The sequence below is a fragment of the Euleptes europaea genome, chromosome 2 (assembly GCF_029931775.1).
Source record: "Euleptes europaea isolate rEulEur1 chromosome 2, rEulEur1.hap1, whole genome shotgun sequence".
In the NCBI taxonomy this organism is placed as follows: domain Eukaryota; kingdom Metazoa; phylum Chordata; class Lepidosauria; order Squamata; family Sphaerodactylidae; genus Euleptes; species Euleptes europaea.
In genome coordinates, this window is record NC_079313.1 from 81694299 (window position 1) to 81710366 (window position 16068).

The 16068-nt window shown below is 43.8% G+C and overlaps 1 protein-coding gene across 1 annotated transcript in view; it reads left to right on the forward strand.

The window, feature by feature from the left end:
• Window positions 1-7199: 7199 nt before the first annotated feature.
• Window positions 7200-16068, forward strand: part of SORT1 (sortilin 1) — a 48508-nt gene continuing 39639 nt past the window's right edge. Inside the window, exon 1 of the mRNA XM_056844197.1 lies at window positions 7200-7314. The gene's annotated coding sequence lies outside the window, so the exon portion shown is untranslated. The remainder of the gene's footprint in view (window positions 7315-16068) is intronic.

The window sequence follows — 16068 nt, forward strand, 5'->3', positions numbered from 1 at the left end:
TTGCTGTTTTCTGCCAGTAATGTAGTATCATTGGTATATCTCAAATTATTAAGTCCCCCCACCCATTTTCACTTCACTTTCATCTAAATCTAATCCAGCTTTCTTTATCATTGGCATACAGATTGAAGAGATAGGGAGATAGACAAGGATGTATTTTAACACCTTTGCCAATTGGAAACCATTTTGTTTCTTCATATTCTGTCCTAACAGTAGCCTCTTGTCCAGAGTACAGGTTGTGCATCAAAACAGATGCTGTGGCACACCCATTTCCTTTAAAACCAGCCTTAGCTTTTCATGATCCACATAGTCAAAAGCTTTGCTGTAATCTGTGAAACACGTGCTGATTTTCTTCTGAAATTCTCTCATATGCTCCAGTAACCAACGTAAACTTGCAATATGATTTCTAGTGCCTCTTCCTTTTCTGAATCCAGCTTGTACAGCAGTCATTTCTCGTCCCATATATAGTAACAGTCTTTGTTGTAAGATTTTGAGCATCACTTTACTTGCATGAAAAATTAATGCGATGGTCCAATAGTTGCTGCAATCTTTGATGTCTCCCTTTTTGGGAATTGGAATGAGATTTTGATGGACTCCATTTCTGTGGCTTTGAGTCGCTCTATTGATATCCCATCTGTTCCTGGTGATTTGTTTCTCCCAATTGCTCTCAGTGCAGCTTTCTCTTCACTTTCTAAAACTGTAGGTTCTTCTTCAAAAGATTCTTCTTGGAAGGAATCTGTCATCCTTTCATCTTTTCTGTATAGTTTTTCAGTGTATTGTTCCCAGCTTTTCTTTGTCCTGTTCAGTTAATGTATTTCCATGTTGATCTTTCAGCATTCCTAACCTTTGATTTCTTGGATCTTGTGGAACAGATGTCTTCTTCCTTTTTTGTTCTATTTCTTTACACTGGTTATTAGAATAGTTCTTGATCTCTATGTGTGAGTCACTGGAATGCCACATTTAGGGTTTTTATTCTGTTTCTGTCATCTTCAACTTTTACTTCTCGTCTGTCTTTAGCAATTTTAAGCATTTCCTCAGCCAGCCATCGAGGCTTTTAATTTCTTTTGGCTACAGGATGTCTTTGCACATTCTTCCTTGATAATATCTCTAGTTCCAACCCATAATTCTTCTGGTTTACATTCACTTGAACTTAGTAAAACAAATCTGTTCTTTACATGGTCTTTAAACTCTTCAGGAATGTTGCTTAGATTGTATTTGGCACTATGAATGTTCTGGTGTTTTTCTTTAGCTTTAGTCTAATTTTTGATGTTAACAATTCATGGTCTGTACTACAATTGGCTTCTGGACTTATTTTAGCAGAGAGAATAGAGCTTCCCCGTCTTCTGCTTCCAATTATGTAATCTATTTGATTTCTATACTGGCCATCTGGTGATGGCCATGTGTACAATCATCTATTTGGTTGCCTGAAACATGTGTTTGCAATGAACAAATTATTGTCTTCACAGAATTCTATGAATCACTCTCCTGCTTCATTTCGTACTCCTACCCCAAATCTGCCAACAATATTTGTTTCTGTTTTGTTTCCTGATTTGCGTTCCAGTCACCTATGATTATCAGCATATCTTGTTTAGGTGATTATCAGCATATCTTGTTTAGGTGTGTGATCAATTTCTTCCTGGATATTTGCATAAAAGCTTTCAATTTCTTCCTCATCAGCATCTGTAGTTGGGGCATAAACCTGAATGATGGTTATGTTGATAACCATCTGATTGCCTGTGCTACATCTCACCTCACTATTAAAGCAACCCAGTTTCTTCTGTTTTTGTCGTTCCCCAGAGTAAAATGGTTTGTAATTTTCTGACTGAAAATGTACTAATCCAGTCCACTTTAGTTTACTGACTTCCAGGATTGAAATGTTTAAACCAGGGGTTTCGAACTCATTTGTTTTGAAGGCTGGATATGACATCAGTGCCACTTGACTAAGCCATGCCTCGCCAGCCCAGATTGAGAGTGGAGGGGGTGGCTGCCATGGCTGGCTCTTGGGCTGGATAAGAGCTCTCAAGGGGTTGGATCTGGCCCATGGGCCTTATGTTTGACATCCATGGTTTAAATGTTGTATTTCTCATTTTACAATTTCAAGCTTAGCTTGATTCATGCTTTGAACATGCGTTGAACAGCTTTGGACTTTCCTTTTGCATCCATTCACATCAACAACTGAACATCCTTTTGGCTTTGGTCCAGTCGGGTCATTAAGAATAGATCTATTCGTTTTTGTCCTCTGCTCTTCCCCAGTAACTGATTGAATGCCATTTGACCAGGGGGTATTATCTACCAGTGCTACATGTTTTTTTTCATTTTGGATTGTCTCATCATAAGGTTTTTGAGGTAAGGGTGGGTCAGAAGTGGTTTACCATTGCCGCAGTACTAACCAGGGTTAGCTGAGGTGGCACTGCTGTTGCCTTCAAAAGGCCTCCGCCAGTGTCACCTTCCACTACTGCTGCTTCCCAGTAGCTAGCCTTGAAGGATTCCTCTGCCTCATCACCAATGGAACTGTCCTCTTCTGCTGATGCGTCCACCCCCTTTGGGCATCAACGGCCACATCTTAGCCTGGTGTATCAGTTGAGATCATTCTGCCTTGAGTGAATGCTAGGAGTTTAGCCTCTTGACAGAGTCTAGACCCGTTACTGTATTGCTCCCGGCTTCGCTGACACACACAAACCCCCTCACCACATTAAGATGTGCGTCCAAAATGGGTATTACTACTGTAATACCTATGCATTATTTCAGCAGCCTGTGGTTGGTGGTGTATGCTGACTACTGCCTATTCTCTCCTAAACCCCTCCTCTGTGGTTTCATGTTGCAACATTTCTGTTGGATGCCACTTCCCTGTTCATACTTCCATGATCTTTCGTCTACCTTTTGACAACAGCTAGTTTGCCTGATTGGCTGCAACATCCTCTAGGTTCAAGAAAGGGATGTCACATCACTCTTGTTCTTCGAGGTAGTAAGAGGGATTGCCCAACGGTTTTTAGCACCCTAAGCAAACGGCTTGCCCTGCTTCCACATGCCACACCTCCACCATTGGTCCCAGACCCAGGAACAGGGGAAGACTGCACCCAGCTCTGCTGTTTACTGTTGCACTATGCCTATGAAGCTGGGCGGGGGGAGGCCCCAACACCCATTTGAGCACCACAGTGCACCTGCAACCCGGGCTGCTCCTCTAGGAAATGTGGCATAGTATTAAGATCTTTTAGGAAGTGAGAAACACACATGATTCTTGTTTGCCCTCTGTTCATTTGATTTTTACAAATAATGAAAATCATAACAAACGACAGCAGGATCTCATACCCTCATAACTGGACAAGTTCATCCATGTCGGTGCTCTCCCCCCACCCATAGTTACTGACATGGAAGACCAATCAGCCTGCAAACTGAACTCTGTATCTCATTGCTAACTCATAAGAGACTCGTGTCTGCCCATTCTTACTGACTCTGTCTTTTAACAGCAGGTAGTCCCTTGGTTTACTGTACAGCCAGCATATGAAAGTACTTGAATGCTGTAACTCTTTAATATGTTACCAGACTCCCACTTTCATCGGCACACCCCTCCCTCCAAGCCTGAATGTATATCCTGCATGTGTAACACTGCGTACAAGTCCCACGAGGCAAGCACAGATATGGGGAGCAAATTCCTTATTTTTTTTTTTATCTCTAGATGGATCTTGCAGTAACAAACACAGCAAATGATCATGCAGTGACATCAACTTTCAAGGAAGCCTTTTTGGGAGAAATCAGGGAGTGCCAATAGGACAAAACAATTAGCCATTCCAGGCTAGAAGACAAAGACACCGCTCCCCATATTGTCTTGCAATCACTGACATTAAGTGCCCCCTGACAGCCTGGAACCCGATTCAAATCTTTCCGTTGTCCCCAAAGTTCCTGCTGAATTTATGACTCAGCTTTAATATTTCCAGATTTGTAATTGTGAATTATAATTAAATCAAAAACTTTCCTGCTGCCCTTCCCTAGGTAATTTAGTCCATTCTATAGTTTTCTTAGCCCTGACCTAGATGGCCCAGGCTAGCCTGATCTCGTCAGATCTCAGAAGCTAAGCAGGGTCAGCCCAGGTTAGTATTTGGATGGGAGACCACCAAGGAATACCAGGGTTGATGTGCAGAGGAAGGCACTGGCAAACCACCTCTGTTAGTCTCTTGCCATGAAACCCCCCCAAAAAGGGGTTGCCATAAGTCGGCTGCGACTTGAAGGCACTTTACACACACACACACAGTTTTCTTCTAAGTTGCCCAACTTCCAAGTATTTCTGAAAAGAACCCACGTTATCTCATGGGCCTAAAACAGTATAACTAGCCTGGTTTTAGATCTTGACTTCAACATGAACTGCAACACAGGTTCCCAACACACTGGATCCCTCCTCCTTTCATCTGCTTTCTACGCAGACTAGGACTAATATATCTTTGCTCCTCATCTTGATCTATTTCCCTTTGTTTTCCAAACCACACTGCACCATACAGAGAGCTGGCACTTTGCTATTCAGACCTCACATCTGGAACACTAGGCACTTCAGCAAGTTTCACTTCTCTTGTCCTATTCACCATTCCCCCAACATTTACACCTCTAGCTTAGTAGTAACTCTTGCTCCAAACTGGAGTAGCCCTGGTTGATTTTGGTTGTTATTACATTGTTAGTTTTGATAATGTGCTATTTGTTTGTGCTTTGATTTACTATTTGCTAGTATTTGCTTAGGGTAAGTCCCTGCCCCACTCTTGTAGTAAATCCTTCAATAAATGCCATATATTCCTGTTTAAATCAGGTCTCTGTCATCCTTTTTCTACTGAAAACTTGCTACTCTCAGCCACTTCTAGCCACTTCTCTAGGTAAAAGATCCTGGTTTTCTGCTTCCTGCACAAACATGCAAGCTAATTCCCCGTCAGTCTGAAAATGTGTTCATAGAATCATAGAGTTGTAAGGGACCACCAGGGTCATCTAGTCCAACCCCCCGCACAAAGCAGGATGTGTTTGTGAAGGTGTGGTAACAGCTGGTGCAGTCATCTGAAGCCGAACAAGGATCTCTATTGGCTGAAACCATACTGGCAAGTGGTTGTCTCTATATGACTTTTACTGAGTACTGTTGAGATAGAATACCTCTCAGGTTTGGTCCCTATGTAGAAGAGAATGACACTGTTTGATGGCATGTACCACTTCAGACTTCAGCTGGTGGACTCCAGTGTTAGATGGTCTCACATTTACAAAAACCCTCCTTGTAGCCAGATGGTTGGCAAAGCAGGGAAAGAGATTCTTTTCCTGCTATATGATTGCCAAGAACTACAACATAATCATTTTTCTCATATTGCTACAGCCGTCGTGGTTTTCCATTTCGATTTTCTTTAAACCTTGTTTAAAGAGCGGAGCATTCCAAAATATGATCTTCCATGTTCTCCTACCTGCAAGCCTGAAATGTCCAGTATTCATGAATAGGGCTGCCAACTTTGGGTTTTGAAATACCTGGAGATTTAAGGGTGAAGCCTGGGACAGTCAATAATACACAAACAAGTGATGTCTGTATTCTGGAGATCAATTGTAATTCTAGGAGATCTCCAGCTCCCAACTGGAGGTTGGCATCCCTATTCATGAACCAGGTTTACAATAAAGACAAGTTGACTGTTGGAGAATGGGCTGTGCACAAGCTCTGGCTAGTGCCAACATCAGTTAATTTTAACTTAAAACTTCAGACTTCTCCCTGAATAGCCTTAATAGGGTTGCCAACCTCCTGGTGTTGGCTGGAGATCTCCCGCTATTACAACTTATCTCCAAGTGATAAGAGATCAGTTCCCCTGGAGAAAACAGCCACTTTGTCAATTGGACTCTATGTCATTGAAGTCCCTCCCCAAACCCCGCCCTCCTTAAGCTTCACCTCAAAATCTCCAGGTATTTCCCAGCCTGGAGCTGGCAACCCTAAGCCTTAACAACCTTGCTTGTCTGTAACAGCTAATCCTGGTCTAGTCATTTAAACAGAGCATTTACACTTGGAAGATCCATGACGGAATTCACAGCCAACCTTTCTGGCTCAACCCCTTGTACTCTTCCCCTTAAACAGAATTCACAATAGTAAAATACATATTGTTAGTCTTTAAGGTACCGCTGGACATTTGTTTTACTGGGCACAAGCTGCTTTTGTTTTGGAAAGATCAGCAGGTGTCTAGAAACCGAGCTAATGCAATTTTCGAAGAGGACTGCCACACAACATGACCCCACAAAATTGCTTCGGAGGAGTCTGGTTACCCGCCTGAAATGGCAAGTGTTGTGACAATCATGTAGAAACAGGGGACGCCTCACCAGACAGAGCTAACGCGTACAGCCCTACCCTGTCAACCGAATGAATAGGAAGAAGCTTTAAAGGAAAAAATTGCTCCCTTTGCACACTCAAAGCATCCTATTAGCGGCAAAGCAACCCCTATCTGAAGAAGTGAGCTGTGGCTCACGAAAGCTCCTACCCTACCAGAAAATATTTTGGTTAGTCTTTAAGGTGCTACTGGACTCTTGCTACTGGACTCTTGCCCTTGCTCACAAAGTGAGCTGTGGCTCACGAAAGCTCCTACCCTGCCAGAAAATATTTTGGTTAGTCTTTAAGGCGCTCCTGGACTCTTGCTCTTTTCTACTGCTGCAGACAGTCTAACACGGCGACCCAACTGCGAATGATCTTCCAGCAGTTCCGCGGTGGGAGGGAAGCCTCGGTAAGGGGAACCTCTCTTAACCCCTAGCCAATAGGCGAGACTCGCTTGGAAGTGGGGTGATGCTGACCAACTGGAGGGCCTGAAGGCGGAGGCCGATGCGTGGCTAGCCAATGCCTGTTGGAAAGTGGGGCCGGGGAGCCGCTAGACGACGATGGGCAGCTCCGCTGACCAGTTAGCAAATAAAAACCGGAGCTGCGGCACGAATGGGGAAGGAGGTGTCCGGAGGAGGCGGGGGTTGCAGGAGGGGCGGTCGGAGCGACACCCACAGCAGCCAACGAGCGTCCCGTCTCGGCCCGGGGCCGCCCGACGGAGGCGTTGTTGGGCGGGGCGGCGGCCGAGCCCTCCCGGAGCGCCGAGGGCTGCGCTGCGGGGTTGTTGTTGTTGTGGTCGGCGGGCGATGGAGCCGTCGGGGTTGGTGCGCGCGGGGCTGCTGTGCCTGCTGGTGGCTCCGCTCTGCGGCCTGGGCGGCGCGTCGGGGCCGCCGGGGGCGAGGCGGGCGCGGCGGTCCCGGCGGGGGTCCGAGGCGGAGGCGGCGCAGGCGGGCTGCGACCTGCGGGACGGCGGCTTCGATTTGGCGACGGTGCTGGGCAACCACACCCACAAGGTGAGAGGGGAGCCCGGCTGCCCCCGCGGGGGTCGGAAGGCCCGTGCGTGCGTGCGTGCGTGGAAGGAAGGTGGGCCGGCCGGCTGGCTGGCTGGCAGAGATGCCCGTTCAGGGTGGGCGAGGGGCCAGGAGGGTCGCCGGGACTTCCGACGGTCTGAACTAAGCCGTGGAGACGGCGGCGTCGTGCAGAACCGCTTATCAGACGGCGCACCTGCAGAGCGCGTCGGGGGGAACGCAGCGCTGTGCCGGTGGGGTTGGGAGCGGGGGGGGGGGGCTCATGGCTTCTAGGCCAGCTGACGTCTCTCGAGCAGACCTGTCTCTTTGTCGCATTGTCCGTCGATGAAACCCCTCCAGAAGGTCAACGCGTTTGCGGTTTGGCTGGAGGTGCCGCCGGATGTAGGTGGGCATATCGAGGGGGACTCGCGTGTGGTTGCCGAAGTATAGGTTGCCCGATCAGGGGGCTCTGCGGAGGCAGTATTGCCTAGGAGTGCGTTTTCCCCACTTTGTGGGTGTCTGTGTAGCAGAGAATTACTGATTTTTCCTGGATTTGAGCTGGTTTGCATGGCCGTTTGAATACACTTAAGTATTGAAGTAGCCCTGACCTGGATGGCCCAGGCGAGCCTGATCTCGTCAGATCTCAGCAACTAAGCAAGGTCAGCCCTGGTTAGTATTTGGATGGGAGACCACCAAGGAAGTCCAGGGTTGCTGTGCAGAGGAAGGCACTGGCAAACCACCTCTGTTAGTCTCTTGCCATGAAAACCCCATAAGGGGTTGCCATAAGTCGGCTGCGACTTGACGGCACTTCAAACACACACATTGAAGTTCATCCTCCTCCCAAGCAGGGTTTGTGTGTAAAAAGCTGGGGTGCTGTGTACAGTATCTGAGGGGGCTGACATTCATCTGACTTCCTCATCCCATGGCTGTTTGACTGGAAGTAACTACAGGTTGATAAAGCAATGCAGCTTCCATAACATCAAAGGGTTGTGTCATCTGTGAACAGACCTGAAGTTGGTATGGTGAAAATGTGGGCTGAGTTGGGCTGTTTGGTGCTTGCCACAAGGTGTTTGTGATCTGTTGTGGATCCAGGTGAGCAGTTCCAGCACCAAAACCCCAAGTCTTGATTTCTACATTTTGCAAGGTTTGGCTGTCCGGTGGGTCTAGTTTTTTAAAATGTGTTTACTGCGTATTGCACTCCATTGTCAGTACTCCTTAGACGAACTGCAAAAATCTTGCCTTGTCCAGTGAATGCTGGCTGTGGAGTCTGTTGTGTATTGAATTTATCTTCAGGAAAACTTGTTCCACTTGCTAGGCAGCATTCATTGGCTATTAATCCCCCGTGGAAACAAAAGAACAAACAAAATGTTCACCTGGATCCACCCATCTTGTACTAAACATAGAAAATGGCCAGTATTTACTTGTGCTGTTGTAGAGCTGTTGAGAGGGTCAATTAGAGGGAGTTGTTTGGTTGGGTTGCTATGCTGAAGTAGTCATTAAACTACTTCATCAAGTGATGAACTCTGCTTGCTCAAAATGGCAGTGAGCATACAACCCCTTTCGTCACTAGGATGGGCTAGGATGTACATGTTAGCTGAGTAGGCTTTCTGACCTTCCTTCGTGGGTGCAAAGAACTCTCTTTCTGTAGTATCACGCCTTGAATAGGATCTGCCATGTCTGAAATAGAAAGGTGTGTCCCAAGATTCCTTTTTGTTAGCACTAATCTCTCCTGCCTAGCTGCTCTTAGAATTAAGCAGGAGTCTCAGGTAGTTAGTGAGTCCGCCCTGCTTCCTCATTCTTTTTAACCCATTAATTGTTGCCATAAAAATCCCTGGAATCTTCAAGATAACTTTGCAACCATCAGTTAAGAGGCCAGCTCTACTGTTGTTTGTCTGATCTCACCTTTCCTTCATCTAATATTTTGATGTTTTCTTAGCTATTTCCTCCTGTTTAATGTACTCTTAAAACAATCCTGTTGAAACTGAGTTTCTGCTTCCAACCCTGCCACGCCTTATTTTTCTCCTTGTGTATCCATATTTTTCTACCAGGTAATTTTACTGTTTTCTTCTGCCCACAAGCTCAAAATCTTGGTAGTATCTTTGCTTCACTTTTTTGTTCCCAGATATTTCCATAGTTGTTAAATATTGTTGCGTTTAGCTTTCTAATATTCTTGTTCTCTGTTTGGGTACAGCTAATGTTCACAACTCTCATCTCTCACATTGACTAACCCACTGTTCTTTTGCTTTATTTTCTTGTCTTGTGTCCCAAACATACTTTTTTCAACTTGAATTCGTCAACTGTTTTATTTATTTCTTTACTTTATTTGTATCCCGCATTTCTCCCCAATGGGGACACAAAGTGGCTTACGTCATTCTCTTCTCCGTTTTAACCTCACAACAACCCTGTGAGGAAGGTTAGGCTGAGAGTGTGTGACTGGCCCAAGATTACTTAGAAGTTTCCATGGCAGAGTGGGGATTCGAACCTTGTTCTCCCAGCTCTTAATCTGACACTATAACCATTGTACCACGCTGGCCTAATCTGTTCTACTCATTGCTGTGATCATGTTGTGCTATTTTCTTTTTCCCCTCATATTCTATTTAAATTTATATTAGCATTTAAATATCTTGACTCATTCTCTCTGCTTTTTATCCATGCTTTCTTGTGCTCTCTCCATTACTCTTGGCCTCTATGAACCCAAGATGACATTCAGAACTTGCCAATGCCACCGTGTTCTTTTTCACATTATCCTTGGAACTCGATGTCTCATGACACCTGTTATAGCTCTTTCCATCATTTTCGAGTGCGTGATAAAACTCTCCTCTTATCTTTTATTTTGCCCTCCATTTTATCTTGCACTGTAAGCATGTTGGGGGGGGGGAACCTAACCTTTAGAAGCAACTAGTGGTAGTAGCACATATGTGCTGACATGGTTTTTTAAAAAGAATAGCTGCACTGGGGTGGGAGAATTTGGAGTTGAGAAGCAACTATGATTAACCCTTTCCCCATCTGCCAGTTCTCTGTTCCCATTGTCATCCCACCCAGCTTCTTATTCCTCCTGCTGGGTTGGGAACATGGGTTTGCTTTTGCAAGCATGTTTGAAACCCAGTATGAGAAAAACTGGACCAGGGACTTGACTTGGAGCTGAGAAACTTTTAAGCACATGCTCAAACCCCCATCTCTGCCCCATACTTCTTCCTCCCAAAGTGGCCTTCCTCTTTAAGCAATAGAATCAGGGCTTATTTTATTCCCTAGCATGTGACATATCATTAGCCTTAACAATGCTGTATATACCTAGAAGATTGTGCTGTCCTAGGCAGTGAGTGGCTGTGGCCATAATCTTGTTCTCTGCAGCTGGGGCAGGTACCCGGTAGTATTTAATTTTGTTCAATACATGGTGATCTTGAGATAATTATGCTCCTTTCTTTGGTGTGTTTGTTTGGCATACTTTTAAAATGAAATCCATTCAGTTGGGTATGTTGGCAGTTACAATAAGAAATTAAAACCTTCAAAGTGTGAATGCTTTGTATTTATGTTCATAAACGTTTTGGAGAAGTTACTAGAAGAAGAAGGTTGGTTTTTATACTCCGCTTTTCGCTGCTTTTAAGGAGTCTCAAAGTGGCTTACAATCACATCCCCATCCCCTCCCCACAGCAAACACCCTGTGAGGTAGGTGGGGCTGAGAGAGCTGTGACTAGCCCAAGGTCACCTACCTGGCTTCATGTGTAGGAGTGGGGAAACAAATCCAGTTCAACAGATTAGCATCCCCTGCTCATGTGGAGGAGTGGGAAATCAAACCCTGTTCTCCAGATTAGAGTCCACCGCTTCTCTTACCTATGATAAGTAGTCTTGACTGGTTCCATTCATACTGGTCATAATAGCCACATGACAACTGCCTGTGATTTTAGTTTGTTGCTGTTATGCATTATCTGCACTGTGGGCCATGTTATCTTTTCCCCAAATAGATCTGTGCAGTGGTAGCAGGAAGTCTGCCTGAAGTGTCCCCATAAACCCTGTAAAAAGTGAGACTGGAACCCTTGAGTGTGGACTGAATTACCTGCTCAGGCACGTCTGATTTGTGAAATAAAAGCTGTGTTGATTAGCTGGTTGGTTATAAGCGTTCTGGGTATTGTATTGCTTCTGGGTTCTATATAACATCTACCTCCGTATTGGCACTAAATAAATGATAAATAGTAATAGTAGTAGATAACTCTCCTGTGTTTACCCTGTTCATGTGCTTCCTAATGTATTCTAGGACCAATTAATTTCTGCCTCCTTCCTTTACAACAGGGGTTTCAAAAGAGCGATAGGCCTCCCTGAAGTAGAATAAGAGGGTGGTTTTTTGTATCAAGTCAACCATTTTTACAAGGAAGAACAGACTATTTCCAGGAGAGTCGTAAGCACCCTCTGTTGTGTCTTGATTGAGCTAGGATGCAGAAGTAGAGTACCAAACCTTTTCTCCCCATTCCACTTCCTGTGTCCCCGTCTTCAGCAAGCGTTTTGCTTCTGCAGAGGCTACTCTCAAGTCATTATCCTCTTCATCCCTTTTTGCTGACTTGTTTGTCTCAGGACTAAGGGCAGGAAAGTGTGCTACAGAGAGGCTGATAAAACTTTTGAGAGTCCCTGTTTCAATGGGAGGGGGCTTTATTTTAATTAAAGGGGCTTTAATTCTTTGGGCAGTTCACTGATTTCTTGAAACTCTGCACCAGGCGAAAGCGACCAGTGTTGTGAACTCAAGATGTTTCAGCTGCAGAAAACGAGGAGATAGTTTTATAAACGTACCAGGCCAATGGAAATTTGTTGCCGTCATCTGCTGTGGGAGAGACTATATTGTCCCCCCCCCCCCTTTCATTTCTCTATTCTGGATGGTTTAAAATACCACTTCGAAAAGCCACCTGAAATCTCATGGTATATTTAATTGAAAACAGTATGAAAATCAACAATCTCTCCCTACCTAATGTGTGTTTACCCACCGCTAATTCTATGGTGGTCCCCCCACCCCTGATGAAGCTCCTACTCTCGTATTCTGCTCCCTGTGCCTCTCTGCTCCAGCATTTCACAAATAGCACTATATTAAACACTCGCAACATGTTTAATCTGTTGTGCTTCCCATTAAGACCTGACAGGATGAACTGCCCTGCCGCAATCACCGTGTTATACCTAATGCAACTTAAAACATTGAGTTGGGGATTTTATAAATTTTCACTGAAGTTGTCTCTCGTTTTGAATTTTAAATTCTTTGAGAATCTATTTTGAAAATTTTCAGTGAGAATCTCTCTTTGAAAATTCTTTTGAGAGGCTCAGAATAAACTGCTTCATCGAACCTGTCACAGAGCCAAAAAGTAATGTGAGGTTACCTTGCTTCCCAGTTTTTAACCTCCAGTCTTATTTGTCCTTTCTGTAGTGCAAGGCTTCTGTGAAATAAACAAGTACCACAAGAACTTGGTGTCTCAGCGCAAGGAAGAATGTGTAATTGTTTGTGGTGTTTGTTTTGTCCTTGCTATCTGTGATAGAAGAGATGGTGCCTGTTGGAGACTAGGGAGCCAGTATGAGTCCTGTCACTGTCCTTGTGGTCTTTTGCCCATTTAAAAGATGGCCTCTCATATGCAGCTTTTTTGGCTCCAGTTTTAGATCATATGTGTTCTCTATACCAGAAATCTCTGGTTGATTTAAATATGTGTTTAAATACACTGCCTCTCAATCTCCAGCAACATTCCCTCCCTTAGAGAGTATTGGAATCATCCCGTCACAGTTACAGGTTTTTGTGCAAGAGAGATTTTAATCTGTTTCCTTTGCTGTGGGATTGGGCAAATACTGTTAAGTGCAGTATCTGTCCAAAAAGGGCAGCACCTATACCAAAAGTTTCTCCTTCTTCCATGCAGTCTTTTTTCCAGGTCACTGCTAAGACAGCTTCCTAAGCTCCGTATTACTGCTTGGGTTCTTTCTCACCCGAAATCCTGCACTGTGGCAGCATTGCATAAGTATGTACTTACAGATAAGTGCAAACCAAAGTTAAAACGTGGGGATAGAGACGTAAAATTTCTAGCAACTCTGAAGCCATGGAAAACTTTTGCAGAAACTTTTTTTTAGCAATATTGAAATATACGCAATATGTTTTGTACAACTGTTTTTAATGGGGTGTTCCTGATAGTGTATTTACTTTTCTGCTAGTCTTTGACCATATTCATTCATGCAATAAACACTCCCATATCAAATTTAAATTTATTTTACTGATTTAACAACAAAAAATGGACTATTTACAGTTTAGCATATAAAATTGTATTATTTGGTACATTTATATAATTTTAGAGTAATTTTTAAATTTTGTATAAGAAAAAAATATATAAATATATCTGATACTGGAAAGAGTTGCATACTGCTTAATTTTTGCCATCAGAGGAAAAAATTGAAGTTAGTAAACAGATTTTGTAGCAAATAAAAGGAAGTATATTTGGACAGAAACATCCTTATACATACACAATATATAGGGCTATCTGTATATTTGGATATCCAGTTAAACTTTATAACAGAAAACACTTAATGTGTTTAATGTATTATCATTCACATTACAGTATACAGTATTGTTGCCATAATCATTCACATTTGAACAATAAATATGTTATTGAAAATATATTGCATATGACTGCAGTATACATAGGAATAAAATAATATTGTAGATAGTTTTATATAATTTTTTCTTACTACACATTTAAAACAAATCCTGCCTTTAAAAACATCTAACTCAGTCCCAAAGAGAATATTCAAAACTTTGTTTTTCTGTTGAGTGAGAAAAAGTTTGTCTTAAGCATTTCACTCATTTTGAAAGAGAAAATAGTTCTTATGATTTCCCCCGCAATTCCCCCTGAGTTTCACATTTTTTTCTGTTTGGAGAAAAATGGGGGGGGGGGGAGGCCCTGAGGGGAAAAAATACCTTCCCCCCCGAATTTTTCTGTTTCCCCCCCTGGACCTTCACATTTCTACATTGGGGGTTATGGTGGAGCAAGGGCCTTCTTCATGAGCTAGTTTTGAGGAGTTTGTCATTTCAGTAGCTCTTTAATGTTCTGAATATGCTTTTTGAAAATGAACTAGAGAAAGCTGTTTGCTATGTGTGTAAAATGTTCTATGATCCTGTACAGCATGTTTCCACAATAACCTTAGCAACAGTTTTACAGCTATCATCTAAAATTACTCTTCAGCTATATACATAGCTGAAGAGACCACACTTGAAATACTGTGTACAGTTCTGATCACCACACCTAAGAAAGGATATTACAGAGCTTGAGAAGGTGCAGAAAAGAGCAACCAAAATGATTAGGGGACTAGAGCAACTGTCCTATGGGGAGCGGTTAAGATGCTTAGGGCTGTTTAGCTTGGAAAGAAGGCGGCTGAGGGGAGACATGATAGAGGTCTATAAAATTATGCATGGTTTGGAGAGAGTGGACAGGGAGAAGTTTTTCTCCCTCTCCCATAATACTAGAACACGGGGTCATCTGCTAAAGCTGAAGGGTGAGAGATTCAAAACAGATAAAAGGAAGTATTTTTTTCACACAACGTATAGTTAAATTGTGGAACTCCCTGTCCCAGGATGTGGTGATGGCTGCCAGCTTGGAGGGCTTTAAGAGGGGAGTGGACATATTCATGGAGGAGAGGGGTATTCATGGCTATTAGTTAGAATGGATACTAGTCATGCTGCATACCTATTCTCTCTAGTATCAGAGGAGCATGCCTATTATTTTGGGTGCGGTGGAACACAGGCAGGATGGTGCTTCACTCGTCTTGTTAGTGGCTTCCTAGAGGCACCTGGTTGGCCACTGTGTGAACAGACTGCTGGACTTGATGGGCCTTGGTCTGATCCAACAGGGCCTTTCTTATGTTTTTACATCAAGAAGCTAGAAGCCCTGCCAGCTCCCCTGTTTCAAGCAACTAATTTTATTTTGCAGTGTGGTATGGTTCTTGAAATATAATCACAATTCCCTGTTCCTTATAATGCCACTATTATGAGTGCTATATTTGAGATTCCTCACATTCTGCCAGCATAAGAGTGGGTGCAGTGTGGGAAGATGCAAAGCAGTCTGCTTGGGCAGAGGCAAATTGAGATCTTGGTAAAAGCCTGTTGGAGGTGGGGGAAGCTCATTCTCCTGGAAATCTTTTCCTTGATTGTCTTTTATGTGTTGGTAGAATCAGCCATAGTATACGGTTTCACATAAATGCTTCTCTGCATGATGAGGCACATGCTACTGGAAGCAGGGTGTTCCCTAGGGTTGCCAACTGCCAGGTACTAGCTGGAGATCTCCTGCTATTACAACGGATCTCCAGCCAATGGAGATCAGTTCCCCTGGAGGAAATGGCCGCTTTGGCAATTGGACTCTATGGCATTGAAGTCCCCTCCCCTCCCCAAGCTCCGCCCTCCTCAGGCTCCACCCCAAAAACTTCCCGCTGGTGGCGAAGAGGGACCTGGCTACCCTAGTGTTTCCAGAATATATATGTGCTAAATCATCCTCAGTCTTGTTGACAATACCATGAAAACATTAAATTTTATTAATTGGTTTAGGTGGTCATTCTCCTCTTGAATGTTAAGTACACACATACAATGTTCTCTGGAGATAGGGCAATTTATGGTACTTTGCTCCTGGAGCTGATTTTAGAAGCAAACAACTGGACATCCATTTAGCTTTTGTCAGTAAATTGTGAATACACAGGTTACCGGTAAGTTGTACCATTTGAAAAGTCTGCCAGTCTTCAAATAAAATGTGTATGACTTTC